Genomic DNA, 18,375 nt, shown 5'->3' on the forward strand with positions numbered 1-18,375 from the left:
CAGGAGAGGGAAATTAGAGACCCAGCCAGTCATATCAGTAAAAGCCACCTGAAAAAGTAACATGTGCTATGTGACAAACATACATCAGTGCTGACTGGAATAGAGCCAGGTGGTAGGGGAGGAGAAGCAGAGCAGAACTGGGGATGCTAGTAAGTCAGTTATCCCAGTGAAGGAAGCATCAGTCCCATAACTAGGGCTACAGAAAGTGGACAATACACCAGATTTCCCACTTTCCTGGGCATTTCCCCACAGCTTCCATCCCATTTAATTCTACTAGCATTGCACCCACTGGCCAAGAATTCCCATGAAGTAGTTTTCTAGAGGATTCAGACGAGATGCCTTGTATCTTTCCTCCACTAACTCTGGGGCTGAGAGGGAGGAGCTCTGAGGGCATAAGTCATCTGCAGGAGAGAGGTTTGAACACCATTATATTCTTCCTTTGTCTGCCTGAAGAGATGGGTCCATCGGCAACAGGAGAGGTGGACCCATGATCAGACACCTGATGCTGACTGTATCCTTGGTTAGTGGCAGTACAAACTCATTCTCTTGCAGAACCCTAGCACACAGTACTTGCTGTGTGTTAAAGAGTGAGTACAGCAGGCATCAAAGGCCAGGGGAGGCTAAGCCTCCCCTAACCTAGGCACTGGTCCTGCCTATAGTCCACCCCAACTCTGCAGCTCCCATTGGCCAGGAAATGCAGCCAATGGGAGCTGGAGGGAGGGAGAAAGCCATGCACAGAGACCCCTGTGCCCGGGCCCACCTACAGCAATTCCAGGTCAGAAGTCAATGGGCCACCCACGCACACACAAGCCATGCCCGCGTGGACACAGTCTGCCCGACACAAACACCCAAACTCCCTCCTACAGCCTGCACCTCAACCCCCTGCCCCAGACCAGTGAGAGTGAGTGAGGGTGGGGGATGGAGTGAGCAGGGGGCAGGGCCTCAGAGGAGGGGACTGGACAGGGGAGAGGTCCCAGGGGAGGGGGGGCAGGGCAACTATCTTTGCGTTTGCGCTATTAGACAGTTGGCAGCCCCATTGGGCAGCATGAAGAAGCCCTGGCCGTGCCGGAAGAGCGCGCCCAGGAGTTCACTGGGCATAAGCCAATGCAGGTGCAGCACTGCCAAACGTCAAGCAGACAGCATCCGTGCATGCATGGGGGCCCACTGATTCTTCTGTCCTGGGGCCTGGAATTCCTGTTGGTGGGCCTGAAGAGAAGACGACAGGAGGAACATGCATAACATGTTTAGGAATGTTTCTCAACTGTTGAGCCTGGTATGAACCTTATACATGTATTGAGAACATTAAATATTAAGATTCTCTCTCTTGCGCTCTACTCTGATGCACAACATCCAGAAAGCAGTCTCAGCTCTCTAGTGGTCACTCTCTCTCTCTGCTGGCCACTCTCCTTCTCTAATTTGAATATGGAAATGCCTATGACTGTATTTAATTGCTTGATGATTAGGTAACACTAGCAATTTATTCTCTTCTGGCTACTTCAGAAAGTGCAGTACATGGGTTCCTCTCATACATGAGGACAACCCAAGAGTTTTTCATAAACTCCAACAAACAGTAAAGCTGAGCCAAATATAAAAATAGGAATAATTTACTAAACAAAATTTGCCCTATTTTCTGTTTGATCTTACATGTTCCTTTCCTTATCTGCAATTTTCTGAACACTTTATACTAACATATTTCAGCTCATTAGTTGTCTGAAGGGTTGTCTTGAACTATTCACACTACATGGTACATGAGTGGTTGCTTCAATTACATAATATTGTATCTCCTTCCTGATTAGCTGCCTGACTAAAAACTTTTGTAAGAGGGAGGAAAGAAACCAAAGATATTTACAGGTGTCCATATGGCCATCTCTGTCAAACCTTCACATGAATGCACATTTGCATGACAGTTCATGAGCCTTTTATTTTCGGTGAACATTCTTGCAAGCAAATCACTTCATGTTTGGATGCAAACACCACACGCATTGAATATCCACAAATGCATTTTTGTTCCATTTGCCCAGCTCTAATTATTGACTTCTGAAACCAATGTTTATGCTATAGACAAATGCTGAACACATCGTCATCAGTGACCAGTAGGGTGAGTGAAATTTCCCACCTAGAAATTTTTTCCCCCTCCAAAACATTTTGCAAATTTGTGTCTAATTCGCCAGATTTTTTTTTCCAGAAGTTTTGTTTTTGTTGAAAACAATCAGAAAGTTTTGTTTCTACATTTTCTGCCTCCTCCACCAAATTCTTCTGTAATTTTGGGCAAGTCACTTATACCAAACTTTTCACAGATAGATAATCTGCATACAATTAAAGATTGTATCACAATGCACACACACAAAAAGGGACTGAATTATGGTTCCATGGGCAAAGTTCATTTTGGCATTTCTTAACTTTAGAGAGTTTGACTTTGCAAACTTTTAATACTTAACTTTGTATTTCCTAATATTTTTATGGTTCAGTTTAGAAGTCAGACTAACATTAAATGAAGCCATTTGTTTGTGAATTTCTTTTGTTTTTAATGGATATCAAATATTTAATATATGTGCTATTTAAATAAAACACTTGCACTTTGTCTTCAAAGGTATATTTTTTTGTCACTGTTATGTTTGTCAAGCTCAATATTTCACCATTGAGGGCCAAGTTGACCAACACACTAAAAGTAATTAAAGTGTATTCAAACAAAAAATTTAAAAAAATTCAACTTTAGTTTTGCTGCAACTTTTAAATGACATTTGTTACTGTAACAAAAGTGAGTAGGGATTTGTACTTATTTCCTGTTTTTATAAAAAAAGGTTAATACTCAAAGCCAAAGCCCCGATTTGTAAGAAGCATCTAAACAATATCTATTGAAAGGAGCTGTAATTTTGTATCTTATTTTTAGGTAACCCTTTTTGAGGAAAGTAATAATCCCCCTTTGAAAAGAAAGCGTAATTTACCACAGTACAATCTCAAAGAAGCACGGCAGCAGTTTATCCAGACCCAGTCTGCTTTCCTTTCAGCTCCTCCGGGGACCCTTCTTTTTAATCACCGCCAGGGTATTCTGAGGGAAATCAGGCAGCTATCAAAGGCAGCTGTTGCCATGACAAATCAGTGGCTCTCCCCAAGTAGCAAATGAATGGGAGGGAATAATGAGTGGCTAATTATGTCTGATGTCATGTTACAGCTCAGGAAGCAGTAGGGGGCAGCAATGTGCACTTAGGGAGACCAGGAAAAAAAAAAAAGTCTTATCCAGGGTTCTGGTTTTCCCAAATTGCCTACCCTCCACCTCAGTAATATACAAATGAGAATACACATTGTGTGTGTGGAATGATCTCCAAATTAGTGGCTGAAAAATTGAGTCAAAAATAAGACAGATACAGACCATGTTAAACAGAAAATGTGGATAAAACATTATATAGTATAGTCCTGCAGTAGGAGACAATATATAAGGTATTAGAGACATGAGCACTACTCAACATTTTACTCTCATCTAGCTTTTGGTTTTGTGTTTACAACGTTAACAGTAAAATTTCACCTGCCACATGCGGGGGAGGGGGGGTTTCACTACATAATATCAAGTTACAATGAGAGAGACCTCAGCTTCTATGATGGATTTTAAGATTCCAGGACTGTAGACTAAGCCATGAAGAGATCGCTTCCACAAGAATGCTGGGCAACAAATTGAGATTATTATGGTTTTATTTTATGTATTACTTGTAATAATTAGACCTTGGGGTATTTTTTGTGAGCTCAGACAATTCAAATGTACTAGACAGAAACTGTTTAAGGATAAGCTATTTTGAATACCTGCATTTATTCAAGGTTATTGGAATTTTGAATGATTTGAAATGTTTGATACAAATGGATTGGTCCTAAACGATGCAAACTTTAGGTATATTTTGTAAAATATGGTGTCTTATATCCTTAAGGGTACCCTGGAGCATGACAATGTGCGTACATAAAGGCTTACTCCTGGCTAGTCGATAGCAATTTCTAATGAGAGGCTCCACTAATCACGCAGGGAAAGAAAAGGAATGCAAGTTTAAATTAGACCTTGTTAATTAGCAGCATTGCTAATATAAACAGTTAAATTGCTGAGTACTGAAAAAGGCGGGTAAGGTTGCCTGTGGGTGAGGCAGATTGTAAACTGCGTCTGTTCCACCACAGTAGTGCAGCAACAAAATAGGATGTTAAATTAGTTTCAAGAGACTGCAGTGACGCATGAAATTATTTCTTATGGCATGCTGCAAAGATCCATCCCTTGTGGGACTGCAAAACTTGAATAGAAATAGCCACACAGAGAGGACTGTTCACAGGGGTGTTTAGAATGGAGATGCCGTCAGACACAAAGTATATGATTTTCACCATTGGTTTTATTTCTGAGGCACCAGTTTAAAAATGTCACTAACAGTAGTTTTAAATACAGATCAATACACACAAATAATTTTTGCATATCACACTGTAGGAGTATATTTCCAATCTATTAGAACTGCAAATCATTGTCTATATTCTCACTGCAGCAATGGGGTCAGGCAAGATCTATTATTTTTGCAGAGCGCAGTAGTGACAAAATGAAAACCCATCAGGAATGCGTGCATTAAAATGCACTCACACCAAGTCTTCCGAAGATTTTGCACTGTCTCATTGAAGAAAAAATATCATAACACTCTGCATTGCTTTGTTCTTGAAGCAAGCTGTTCCCACTGTGCGAGCAATGTGCAATAAGCCAGCAGATGCTCGCAGTAATCTTAAACTCCTGAAATGAGTAAGACACCATCATGATCTCCTGCTACAAGCCTAAAAGCATTTTGAAATGCCAAAGCACATTAAAAAATTCCAACCCCAACATTAAAGGGTAAATGTAAGAGGCCGTGTATGGTGACCAGGGCACTGAACTGAGGGTCGGGAAACTGGGTTCTATCACTGGCCTCGTCACTGACTTGCTGCCAAAAATCACTTCACTGTGCCTCTGCTTTGCCTCATGCTCTTTCGTTCTTTTCTATTCAGACTGTAAGCCCTGGAGTCGGGGACTGTCTCTCATGGTGTTTTTGCACAGTATATAGCACAACAGGGCATCAGTCTCAGTCTCAATCAGGGTCTCTGGACCTGCCATAAAAAAAATATAATAATGGCTGCACTTACTTTTCATGATAGCAGCACAACTAGCACCAAGCTGCCGTCTGATGCTGCTATGTGCATACCCCCGAAGTCAGACAATATTGAGTTAAACGATGGTTTCAATCTCCCCTTCCAGTGAGCATGAAGCTTCAATGCAATGCTAGCCCTAGGATACCCTCCTCTACCCTGCCATTCATTCAGCTAGACTAAACTCTGAGGGCAAGTCTACATTGCACTCTTCTTTCGGCAGTGGGTAGCATACATACACAGGCTCTCCTACCATGGGTACGAATAACTGCATAGACAGTGAGGCACAGCCTAGGTGAGCAGAGTGAAAGACATGCCTGAAGGGTGTGGGTATATACCCGAGTACTTATCTACATAGCTCTCTACTCACCCAAGCTCCATCTAAACTGCTGGTTATAGCAGTGTAGCCTCCTGCTGCTGGAGCCCTTCCCCACCACACAAAAAGATTTCAACCATGGGGAAAGACGCTGGCAGCTCCCCACTGCTGGAGCCCTTCCTTGCTGCAGGGAAAAATTTTCCAGCAATCAGGAAAGGCTCTGGCAGGGGAGAGGCAGCACCGTTCCCTGCAGAGCCTTTTACATGTAGCTACACACCACAGCATGGATGAATCTTACTTTCCACTGTGGTGTGTAGTTACAATTCCCTATACAGTGCTGCCAGTGGTGTATAGCATCGAGGTAGCTATAGTCTCTTAAGCCTGGTCTACACTGCGGTGGGATGTGGGGGCAGGGAATTGATCTAAGTTACGCAACTTCAACTACGTGAATAACGTAGCTGAAGTCGACGTACTTGGATCAACTTACTGCAGTGTCTTCATTGTGATGAGTTGACTGCTGCTGCTCCCCCATCAACTCTGCTTGCGCCTCTTGCCAAACTGGAGTACAGGAGTTGACGGGAGAGCACTCGAGGATCGATTTATCGTGTCTAGACTAGACGCAATAAATTGACCTCCATGGGATCGATCTGCTGCCCACCAATCTAGTGGGTAGCAAAGACAAACCTTTAATGCTTTAATATTGTCATTTCAACTCAGTAATTAAGACCAAGTGACCATTTTCCTTATGAAAGCCATTTTTGAGGCATTATGAACTGTCTATTTGAAACTGTCTTTTCCAGAAACCAGCAAAGCCTTGTGTTGGCACTATTAACATGGCATTCAGAATCATCATATTTGAGTAGCTATTATTTCCCAGAAGAGTTGCCTGCTTAGCAGGAAATATGGCCCCCTCCAGCAAAGCAGGTAAAAAGTGAGAAGAGTCAGTGTAATACCTTTCTCCCTCCAGATTGCATTCTAACCAAATTGCACCTTCTATTCTTATTTGAGTTCTGTGGAAGGTTAAAAGTGCCTCTGAGACAGTTGTTGATCAAATTTAATTCAAACAAGAAAATGTGAAAGCTAAATAGGGAAGATGAAGAAAAGACACATTGCACCAGGAACTCAAAGATTCATATTCTTGCCTTAGGTCTTCCATAAATTCCAGGCCCCCGTTTCACTGCACAAGAACTAATGATTGTGGCGGGTCAGACTCCACTGAGAAAGTACAATTTTAATACACACGGTTGAAGTTCAGACAATGCTGCCTGTCCTTAAGGCATAAGTAAGCTAGATAGCTCTAAACAGACAAAGAGAGTTAGGCTGCGCTCAGTCAATTAGGGGCATAGGAGGGTAACAATGCCTCATCCACTCATGTGGCCCATGTAAGAGCAGTGCATAGTTTCAGCCTGGTGTTTGGGGAAGTGCAGGGACTGGAGAGCAGATGCTTCCTCTCAGGAGCAACCAAGGTGGCCGTGGGGGAGCATCAGGAAGAGCCATTGCCCACCAGAGGCCATTCACAGTGGCTATATATAGGAACTCAGTGAATTAGTCAATGTCTATTTAACTCAATGGCTGCTTGGCTCCACAGCTACTGGGGCCTGTGTTGTGTTCTTGGAATAAACCCTGATGCTGATACAGACGAAGTGTTACCTTGTTCCATGGCACTCACCTGCCTAGATACATTTGAGTTGGCTGCACGTGAAGGTCAGGGAGGGAAGAGACGAGAAGAAGAAGAACGCATAGGCACCAACTTTCTGATTTCCCCAGGGATGCTTGACTCCCACTCCACCTTTGCCCTCAAAGCTCCACCCCCACCCCACTTCTGCCCTGCCTCTTCCTACCAGGTTCCACCACCTTCCCTGAGCGTACCCCGCTCTCACTCTTCTCTCCCCCTCCCCCAGCACCTCTTGCCTGCTACTGAACAGCTAATCAGCAGCAGGCGCTGGGGTGGGTGGGGGCAGCGCCGATTGTTGGGGCTCGCCAGTGTGCGCTGAGCACCTACTTTTTTTTCCTGTGGGTGCTCCAGCCCCAGAAGCCTACAGAGGGATGTATGCTCCACTTTTTCAATGAATATAGTAAATTACTTCCCACCCTCCCAGAGCAAGAAGGGAGCTCCAGATCAACACATTATGCTTCTCTGAGGCACAGTGCCTCCTGCCCTCCACCTGTACACTGATCCTCACTATGGGGCACATGTAGAAAAAGCATATTTGGTTCAATGAACACCATCACACATTAAACAACAAAAAAAACAAAACACACACACATACTAAAAGACTGGAACCAAATCTCATGGCCTATGCAACACCCCTGCTAAATTTTGGAAAAATTCAGAACCAGCATTGAAGTTCAGGCCTAGCTTTACCTTTTAGCACAGTCAAGGATGCACAAAACAAAAGATTTACAAAAACAAAAAAAACAAAAAACAAAAAAGTCAGTGACTCAATCTTTTTCCTCCACATAAACTGTTTAGAGCAATGTATGAAAAAACAAACAAACAAACAAAAAGTCTCCAGTGTGGTTATACTTTGATTGTTCCTAAATTATTATTATTATTAATGAAGTGTTGTATAACGCTAATATACCAACTCCTCAACTTACAGTACATCATCATAACCAACAAAAACTCCTTGTTTGTTAAGGATGGCCTAGTAAAATAGTTGGATGAACACTATTCAGAGCTAAGCTATATGCACAAGAAAGAATCACCACCTGCGAATCAGTGGACCAAATACCAACTCTACAGGTCATGCCAGAGCTAGATGTGGAGCCTACTGTAGAAGAGCTAAGCAAGGCCATTAATTTGCTATCAAGTAGCAAGGCTCCTGGAAAAGATGGCATGCCAGCAGAAAATCCTCAAGTGCTGGAAAGAGTCTATTACCATATCTTCATCAGCTGCTACTTAAATGCTGGAAAGAGGATGAGGTACCACAAGAGATGCATGACAAAAGCATCATCAATTTGTATAAAAAGTCAAGGCAAAAAGGATGACTGCAACAACTAGAGGGGTATCTCACTACTAGGTGTAGCAGGAAAAGTTTTCACAAAAGTCATCTTAGTGCACCTGCAATAGCAGGTGAATCGTGTCTACCCTGAATCACAGTGTGGATTCAAGGCTTGATGATCAACTATAGACATGATATTTTCTCTGAGTCAACTCCAAGAACAAAATCGACCATTGTACATCACTTTTGTGGACCTAACCAAAGCATTCAACACAGTCAGCAGAGCAGGTCTATTTACAATACTAGAAAAGATAGGATGTCCACCAACCCTGCAAAGTCTTAGATGTTCATTCCACAACACCACGAGAGCAACTGTCCAGTTTGACGGGTCCCCTTTGGACAGCCTTGATATGAGAAGTGGAGTGAAGCAAGGATGTGTTCTTGCCCCTACAGTCTTTGGAATCTTCTTTTCAATACTCTTGAACTGTGAATTTAAGGACATGAAAGATGGAGTGCATCTCCACACAATATCAGATGGAAAACTCTTCAACCAACCAGGCAAAGACCAAAGTCAAAAAGGTGGTAAACAGGGAACGTCTAGTCACTGATGCTGCTGCTCTCTTAGCCCAGAATGAAGATCTATTACAAAAAACTCATGGACTGCCTTTCAAAGTACCTGTCAGATATTTGCTCTCACAATCAGCATCAAGAAAATGGTTGTATTAGGACATGGGGTTCCACAAGATCCTCCAATTCCCTTAAATGCAAACCAGCTAGTAGTCATCCAAAAGTTCAGCTATTTAGGTTCTACAATGACCACCAACCGCTCCCTGGACGAAGAACTAAATCAGGGGCAGGCAACCTATGGCATATGTGCTGAAGGCGGCACGTGAGATGATTTTCAGTGGTACTCTCACTACCCGGATCCTTGCCGCCAGTCCAGGGGGCTCTGCATTTTGATTAAATTTTAAATGAAGCTTCTTAAACATTGTAAAAGCCTTATTTACTTTACATACAACAATAGTTTAGTTATATATTATAGACTTATAGAAAGAGACCTTCTAAAAATGTTAAAATGTATTACTGGGACACGAAACCTTAAATTAGAGTGAATAAATGAAGACTCAGCACCACTTCTGAAAGGTTGTCGACCCCTGAACTAAATGTTCACATTGGAAAGGCTGCCACCACCTTCAGAAGACTAATTAAAAGAGCATGGAACTCAAAGCTGACCATCAAGACCAAAATACTAGTGAACCAAGCTTGAGTTCCCAGCACTCTCACATATGGTGGGAAAACATGGATAACTTATGCTTATCAGGAGAAAACATTGAACAGTTTCCACCTACATTGTTTATGCCACATACTCAACACCAAGTGTCAAGATAAGTTCACCAATGCAGAGGTTCTTCAAAGGGCAAATTTATCAACTGTGGCAGCCCTGCTCAAGCAAAGATGACTGAACTGGCTGGGCCATCTGAGTCAGTTGGAAGATGGATGCATGCTCAAGGACATGCTATCTGGGGAGCTATCAAAGGGAACAAGAAAAGGACATCCCAAACTTCACTATAAAGACACATGCAAGTGAGATATGAAGGAATTTGGAATTGATCCTGACCAATGGGAAGTCTTGACAAGTGATCATAACAAGTGGTACCATCATCTGCATCAGGGTATCAAAGTCTATGACAGGAGCTGGCTTCTACAGCTTGAAGAGAAGAGAGCCCATAGGAAGCAAGTATCAGAGGGGTAGGAAGCAAGCAACACTCAACCAAGATACATACATTTGCAATAACTGCCAAAGATCATACAAGTCTCAGATTGGCCTATTCAGTCACATGAGACATTGCAAACCATCTACATCATAGGCTGCAATTCCCACCGTCTCTCGCAGATGAAAGGATGCCAACAAAGTAAAATAGCAGTAATAAAAGGACACCAATGACAAAGATTCATTTATCAAAACATTCCACAGACAAATGTCAAACTTTAAAACATTATGAGGGGATGTGCAGTAATTCAAATTTTGAAGGGCTCAGATGCTTGCCAAATAAAGGGTTTGATGGTTTCAACTCTATTACCCAATAGTCCATTTTCTAGATTTGAATTAGTAGAATTAGCTAACTTGAATCTATCAGTGAACCACGGAAAACTTTAATGAAATGAGAGCTGTGATATAAGCTTTTCTGAATACTTTTGCTAAGGGAACCTCCTTCCTGAAGTGAATGTAACCAACCCCACACATCTTACAGACAGAAAATTAAGAATGTGCTATCGCTCTGGGGACTTGGTAGAAAGTACAGCTGTAACAGGGTATTTTCACACTTCCGTTTAAATCAGTGGCAACTCTCCCTGACCTCAAATGGGAGCAGACTTTGATTACAGCTGTGTGGGAAAAGGTTTTTCTGTCCCACAACATTTCAAAATGTTTACTGTTCTGCATAAGGATGACATTAAGGCCTTTCTAGATTCTCCCCCCTTCACCGCCATGAAAAAAACTTCTAGAGCCACCCACTTGTCTAGGGTGTGGGGAAGCCCAGGCTCAAGTCCATACAAATCAGGCAGAGTAGGACCATGAACCTAGATCTCCCACATCCCTGGTGAACACTCTAAAACACCCATCTATGGTATCTGTCTTTTCTGTTAGAGTTGTTCCATTTTGATAAATAATGAAACATTATTTGTGCCAGAAAGACTAATTCTATCGTTTGGTGGTTAGGGCACTTACCCAGGATTTGGGAAGATCCAAGTTCAAGTCCCTGTATCTCCCACATCCCTGGTGAATGCCCTATGTACTGGGCTATCCTGAGGTGGTGTTTCTCCCTCTCTTGAAATTTGATCCTGGACCTGAAAAGCCTTTTTGAAAAAAAGTTTTGTTAAAACTCATACATTTACACAAAAAGTTTCGGTTTTGCATTTTCCCTACTAAAAACTTTTTTGCAAAAATTTCCTGACCAGCTCTAGTTTAGACCCCCAGCACCTACAGCCCAGATGAGTATGAACAAATAGGAGAATGCCTACTTGAGACAAGGGTGCAGTATACATTTTAGTGCCACTTCCTGTGGGCTGACTCACAGAACCTCTATTTCCTGGATGCATTATAGCACCTTAGAAAAAAAAAATTCAAGAACTGCTTTAAAAACCCCAGCCTAAAAAATGTGTGCCAAATGAGGAACACTAGCTGTGGTTCCCTGCCAGTTTCACAACATTTCACTTTTTGCTATTGTGGAAGAAGGGTGGTCAACTGTTCGAGCCATCACCAGAGACAGTGGGAAATTTGATAAACATTACAACATTTTCTGAAAAGCATCTGCACAATTCACAGAATTCCTGCAAGATATGGGAGATCAATCGGATGTATGTAAATGTTAATTAAACTTGACCAAAATTACTCAGTAGGCATTATTTATTTCCATTATATAAAATTGTTTTGCAGAAGAATAAATGGACACCAGACTTTTCAAAAGCTCTCAACTGGCCTAATTCTTCTCCCATTGAAGTCAATGGGAGCATTACCATTAATTTTGGAGGCAAATATCAAGTGATTTTGAAAATCACCTAAAAGCTGTTCAAACACAAGCTAAGGTCTGTGCATTTATATGGCATTTTGCGAAGAGAAAGGATTCATTTCCTTGACTAAAGAAGTTCCTGTATAAAGGCCTATCCTGCAAGGTGCTGAGCACATATTGAGAGGTGCTGTATCATAGATCCATAGACTCCAAGGTTGGAAGGGATCATCGTGATCATCTAGTCTGGCCTCCTGCACATCTCAGGCAAGAGAATCTCACCCCTACACTCCTGTAATATGCCCACAATCTCTGATTGAGTTACTGAAGTCCTCAAATCTTCATTTAAAAAGACTTCAAGTTACAGAGAACTCACCATTGACCCTAGTTCAAACCAGCAAGTGACCTGTGTCTCATACTGCAGAAAAAGGCAAAAAAACACCGACCACCCCAAAGTCCCTGCCTATCTGAACTGGGGGGAAATTGCTTCCCAACAAGAAGTATGATGATTAGACACTGAGTACATGGGTGAGACCCACCAGCCAGATACCTGGGAAAGCATTCTCTGTAGTAACTCAAATCCCTCCCCATCTACGGGCTCATCTCCGATCACTGGAGACATTTGCTAATAGCAGTCAGGGATGGGCCATATGCCACTGTAAGCAACCTCATCATACCATTCCCTCCAGAAACTTATCAAGCTCAGTCTTGAAACAAAATAGGTATTTGCCCCAACTTCTCCCCTTGGGAGGCTGTTCCAGAACTTCACTCCTGTAATGGTTAGAACCTTTAGTTTAATTTCAAGCCTAAGATTGTTGGTGGCCAGTTTATATGCATTTGTTCTTGTGCGAACACTGGCCTTTAACTTAAATAAATCCTCCCCCTCCCTGGTGTTCAGGCCTCTGATATATTTAAGAGAGCAATCATCTCTCTCCTCAATCTTCCTTTTGTTAAGCTAAACATGCCACTGGGAGCTGCAAGCAGCCATGCCTGCTGACAGTCAATGTAAATACTGTCTCATTGCCCGCTAGTGGATTACCCTGATTGGCCGCATGCGACCCGTGGGCCGCACATTGCCCACCACTATCATAAAGTCTCCTCTTGTAAGGAAGGTTCTTCTGATCATCCTAGTGGCCCTTTTCTGCACCTGTTCAAGTTTGAATTACTCTCTGAAATATGGGAGACCAGAATTGCTCAATATTCCAGATGAGGTTTCACCAGTGCCTTCTATAATTGTAGTAACACTTCCCTATCTCTACTGGAAATACCTTGCCTGATTCATCCTAGGATTGCATTAGCCTTTTTCATGGACCCATCACACTGGTGGCTCATAGTAATCTTGTGAGCGACCAATATACTCAGGTTTTTCTCCTCCTCTGCCATTTCCAATTGGTAAGTCCCCAGTTTACAGCAAAAATTATTTTTGTTGGGCCTTAAGTGCATGGCCTTGTACTTTTCACTATTAAATTTCATCCCACTTCTATTACTCCAATTTTCAAGGTTATCCAGATTTTCCTTGTATAATGTTCTGGTTCTCCTCCATGTTGGTTATACCTCAGAACTTTGAGTCGCCTGCTAATTTTATTAGCAGACTCCCACTTTGTGTGCCAAGGTCATTCATGAAAATGTTAAATAAGATTGGTCCCAAGACCAATCCTTGAGGAACTCCACTAGTGACTTCCTTCCGGCCTCATAGTTAACCTTTCAGCAGGACCCATAGTATTCTCCCCTCCCAATGAGAATGGGAGTTGAGGACAATTGGCTCTTTGCAATAAGTTACTTTGAAAGAAAAAGTTAGGAAGCAAAAAGAAAAACTGGTGAAATCTGCTGTAAATGAACATAATAATAAAAGGGCCAAAATCAGAGTTGTGCTGAATATCTAGAATCCTATCATTTGGTGTAGGAGGAGTGTCAGGTACTCCACGTCTCTCAAGATTTGACCTAAAAATAATAATGCTCTTCATCAGATGAAACAGCTATTAAAAAACCATCTCCATATAAAAGTATAGCAATCCCCATTATACAGATAAATGCACAGAGACTTTAAATTAGTTCACTTCCTCTATAAACTTGCTTAAACAGGCAAGAAATCTGGACTCCCATTTAAACAAATTAGCTTACAGACCAACTACATATGTTTCAAAGGACAGTGTGGACATGGCTGCATCACCACAAGAGAAGTATTATCACGGATTTTTATTCTGAATGACAAGCACTATACTTCAGAGATGAGAGGTGATGAATTAGTTACATGCAGGAGACATCCAGGAGAATTGGGAGATGTAAGAAGCAGCAGCAAAGATATGCCAACAAACCTTGCCAGACACAAGAGCAATTAACCAAAGTGAATTTGAGAAAGTCTGCAGAGGAAAACGAATGGGGATGAGGAGATGGGAAATGAGTCATCAGCACCAACATGTGAACTATGAGACATTAGGTAAGATGGTGATGCAACAGAGGTAGGAGAAAGAAAGACGTTTGAAAATCAGCAGCAAATTATAACAAAATGAAAGAGTGAGCAAATAGATACGGCAACATGGTGGTATACAACAGACAGCGAAATGTATAGGTCTGTTCAAAACCCTGTGGAAACATTCACGTAGAACATAAGAAAACATGGCATCAGTGTGATGGCATACCCGAGAGAGAAACTGTGCTGTCAGGAAGAGATAACTGGTGATGGGACAACAGCAGATGTTCTCCCTCTAGGACAATGACGACAGAGTTCATACAGTCAGACAACACTGTGAGGAGGGGTTTTGTTTTGGCAACCTTACACAGATTCGTTTTAGTAAACATGTCAAGCACCTGCAGAATCAAGAGTGGAGAAAGCTAGAGACACCCTCCATGTCCTGAGAAGCCTAACAGCAAAGCAAACAGAAAGGATTGCAGAATTCAGCTACAATAATTTTACATAAACTGAGGCAGTATCCTACACTACTAAAAAGGGCATTTTAATGTGATTTCATGCTAGGGTGCATGCACACCCGTGGTAACTGCTGATCTTTGTGCCACTATCAAACAGAGGCTTTGGGAAATATCTTATCTGTGAGAATACCACTAAGTACTGTTATGTCATGCTTTTGAAAAGCTTTGAAGGAAGGAACAGAAGAGCAGACAAGCTGTTCTATGCTTCACCTGCTGCATGCACTTTGCAAATAAATACACTGCACCTTCCATTCTACTTCACACAGGGAATTCTTCATCTTGTCTTCCTTCTTGTTTGAAGTTGTTGAAATAGAAGAAATACAGCAGAATCGCAGACCAGAGGTTGCATTATGAAAGCTAGGCAGTCTAAGAGCATATTTTAGCATACTCCAAAAAGCAGTACCACGTAAAGGACAAATGGCATGGTCCACATAGGTCTGTGTTTCTTGGGTTTTTTGTTTGGTTGGTTTTTTTTAAATAAAGACTTACAGTTTTACCCCAAACAATAGGTAAACCTTAGCTGACATCAGTTTCATCAGCCCCTTCCTATGGAAATTTCTGTCTCTTACAAAGCAGGCTAATGCCCTAACCCTAATAGTCTTTCTCCACTAGAAACATTGCCTATGGTTGACAGTGGATATCAGTAGCAGATGAACTAGCGTTAAACCGCACATGTTGACCAGGGCAATCATCATTCTGCACAGTTTCAGAAAACTTAGTACACTGCTCCAAGATTTCTCCAGATCCTTTTTGTTCTTAGTTTACTGGTCCCTTTCCTCACTCAGAGCCACCAAAATTAAGGAGCAACAAATTGAGAAGTGAATATGGGTAGAAAACCACTAGGTCTTCCTGCCACAAAAAATACTTTGAGCTAAAACGGTAGCAGGTAGCCCTGATACAAACCTCCGAGACTAGGGATAAAGTCCAAAATCAAGAAGTTTCCTTTGAAAGTTGAATATGGTACTAGTTGTAACAAAGCAATGTTATGCAATACAGTGACAGCCTGATGATCTCATCTCCGCACTGCTCCTTTGTAACAGGAAGTTATACTGTTAATCAACAGTTTACCAAGCACAGAGTTTTTAAAAGATATAACACTAATTTAACTCAGCTTTTATACCTAAACATACCTTGAGTGTTATCTAGAATTCTAGAGACAGGATGACAAAATAACCATATGACATTAAAATATAAGAGATTGGTGTCTGACATTCAAACAATGACTAGAACTGTAGTAACTCTTTCCTTCTTAGCATTCAGGGAGCATAACCATAGATTAAAGGACTTAATAAAACATAGGACAAACAAGGGGGTGGGGAAGGTGACAACATCAACAGAAGGAAGAGGAGTGAGGATAGTGGGAACATCTTCTCAATACTATAGATTCTATTCTGTACAGAGTAGTGTAACTTTCTTCGGCCCACTCTCAGCCAAAGTGACAGAGGGTGTGTCTATGTTGCAATGTAAGCCCAGGATTCAAATGCAGGCTCAGTCTAACCACCTTCTATCTACACACAAATCATGCTAACCTAGGGCTCAGATCCAGGTCCCAGGATTCCACAGCAGTGGAGGGTCCAAGCTGGAGTCAAACCAGGACCCAGTGTTCAAGCCCTATTGCTTTGCAGTATAGACACAGCCCCACTGGACTCATGCTCTGGGAGACCATCAAAAGAATCACACGGTCCCATAAGCCAACTTTCTTTGTCCTCTAGACAGTCAAGTTGGTGGCCAGTCAAGTTCCCCCACTGCAATACAAACTAAGGGCTGGAGCAACCACATTTTGGGAAGGCACCAGGAAGTCTGGGATATGGCTGGTTGGACTTAGTCTAGGCACTGAAGCTCCAGGTTGGGACCCAAGGTTCAACAATTCCTAATCTAGAGCTACAAACGAGTAGAGATGCTTAAGTCCTCGGTTAAGAAAATCAGGGTCTGCTAACTCAAGTTCTACTAACCCTTGGATTACATTGTAGTGTAGACATACCCTAAGTGAACCTCCCAACCCAAGTACACAGACTCATGCGAGCGAGATTCAGATAGCATACTAAAAATAGCATGAAAATGTTGTCACTTGAGCCCACCCAACCCCCTGGGCTTGAGAACCTGAGCTGCCAGTACCACAATGTCCACATAAATACTTTAGTGCTAGCCAGGCTCGAGCCAGCATGCTAAGTCTGTCTGTGTGGGATCAGAAGCTCAACCTCAGCTGCAGTGCAGACATGCCCTAAAATATGATGCATTCTGCAAACCGCCCATGAAGCATGGATCAGTGAATCTGGCACTCAGTATGTCAGCTTCTGATTTTCAGACAGCCAGATACCAGACCTAAGGGGGGCGGAGTTATCACCCTACAATACTTTACAGAAATAATGAGAAAGAAAGAGAGAGAGCGAGAACAAACTCTCCACCCACTGTAACTAAATTTAGTCATCCGAGCTGCCTCCCGGGTCAGCCTCATCTACACAAGTGTAAATTAGAGACACAGATGCATAATCTGGGAAATTTTCCAGATTTACAATCTAATAAAAACAAAACAAAGAATTCAGTACTGGCTGCACTAAGAAGCCAGATCTTTCTGCCCATAAAAATGCTACCAGCAGCACTGAAGATTATTGGCGTAGACTCGGTATGGCGAGCAACTGTAGTAGAGAACAATTTGTGCCAGAGCAGAGCCAACTTCCTAGAAACCAATACACTAAAATTTTCTCTTCAGCAACCGTTGCATAGAGACTTTTCATTGTAGGAATAGCTCTTTGCCCAGACTGAGTGTGCTAGCTAGGCCTGACTCCCCCTGGGGCAATAAGAAAACTCTCAGCTTCACATCTTATGTAGCACTCCAGCATGGGTTAACTGATCTCAGGAAACAAATTCAGGCCAGTGTTCCTCCCTAAATAATTTCATCATGGGAATCTTAAGGTGCTTGTTAGAGTCAAATATCGTGTCATACATTTCCTGAATGGCTTTTAAAAAGGCATGACATTCTGCTGAGGTCCGCATTATTGTGCCAACACCAGCAGTGGCTTACAGAGGATGACACCAGCTGAAAGTAGTTTAAGGGAATTGGTGTAATCCCTTTTTTGCTTCTTGACATACTTTGAGGGTGGGGAAGGCATACTCTGAGGATCAAGTGACATCTTTCATTTTAAATGGAGCTAAACCACTAAATCTCCACATAGTGGGCTGAAAATTCACTTAGTCCTGGGCTACACTAGCGCGGGGGGGAAGGGGTTTGAACTAAGATACACAACTTCAGCTATGCCATTCGCGTACTTGAAGTATCTTAGTTCAAATTACCTGGCCGTCCTCACGGCGGCAAGTTGACTGCTAAGGCTCCCCCATCGACTCCCCTTACTCCTCCTGCCAAGATGGAGTACGGGTGTCGATCCCCAATACATCGAACACTATCTGCCAATCCGTACCCTTAGTGGCTCTCCACTGCACAGAAATGCCTCCATCAGTGGTATTTTCAGAATCAGCTATCACCCTATTTCCTCCTTTTTCCTCTCATCCCACTAGAGCCAGAGAATGAACCCCAGAGTAACTGCCCTTC

General features: G+C 42.4%; 1 long non-coding RNA gene across 1 annotated transcript; it reads right to left on the reverse strand.

The window, feature by feature from the left end:
• Positions 1-2,214: 2,214 nt before the first annotated feature.
• On the reverse strand, positions 2,215-12,819 carry LOC115658112. Its single transcript, XR_004002157.1, has 3 exons — positions 12,637-12,819; positions 8,039-8,045; positions 2,215-2,225 (listed from the first exon to the last, which is right to left on the reverse strand). It is a non-coding gene; the product is annotated as an uncharacterized LOC115658112 (long non-coding RNA).
• Between the last annotated feature and the right edge of the window lie 5,556 nt (positions 12,820-18,375).

The sequence above is a fragment of the Gopherus evgoodei genome, chromosome 9, assembly GCF_007399415.2.
Source record: "Gopherus evgoodei ecotype Sinaloan lineage chromosome 9, rGopEvg1_v1.p, whole genome shotgun sequence".
Classification (NCBI taxonomy): Eukaryota; Metazoa; Chordata; order Testudines; family Testudinidae; genus Gopherus; species Gopherus evgoodei.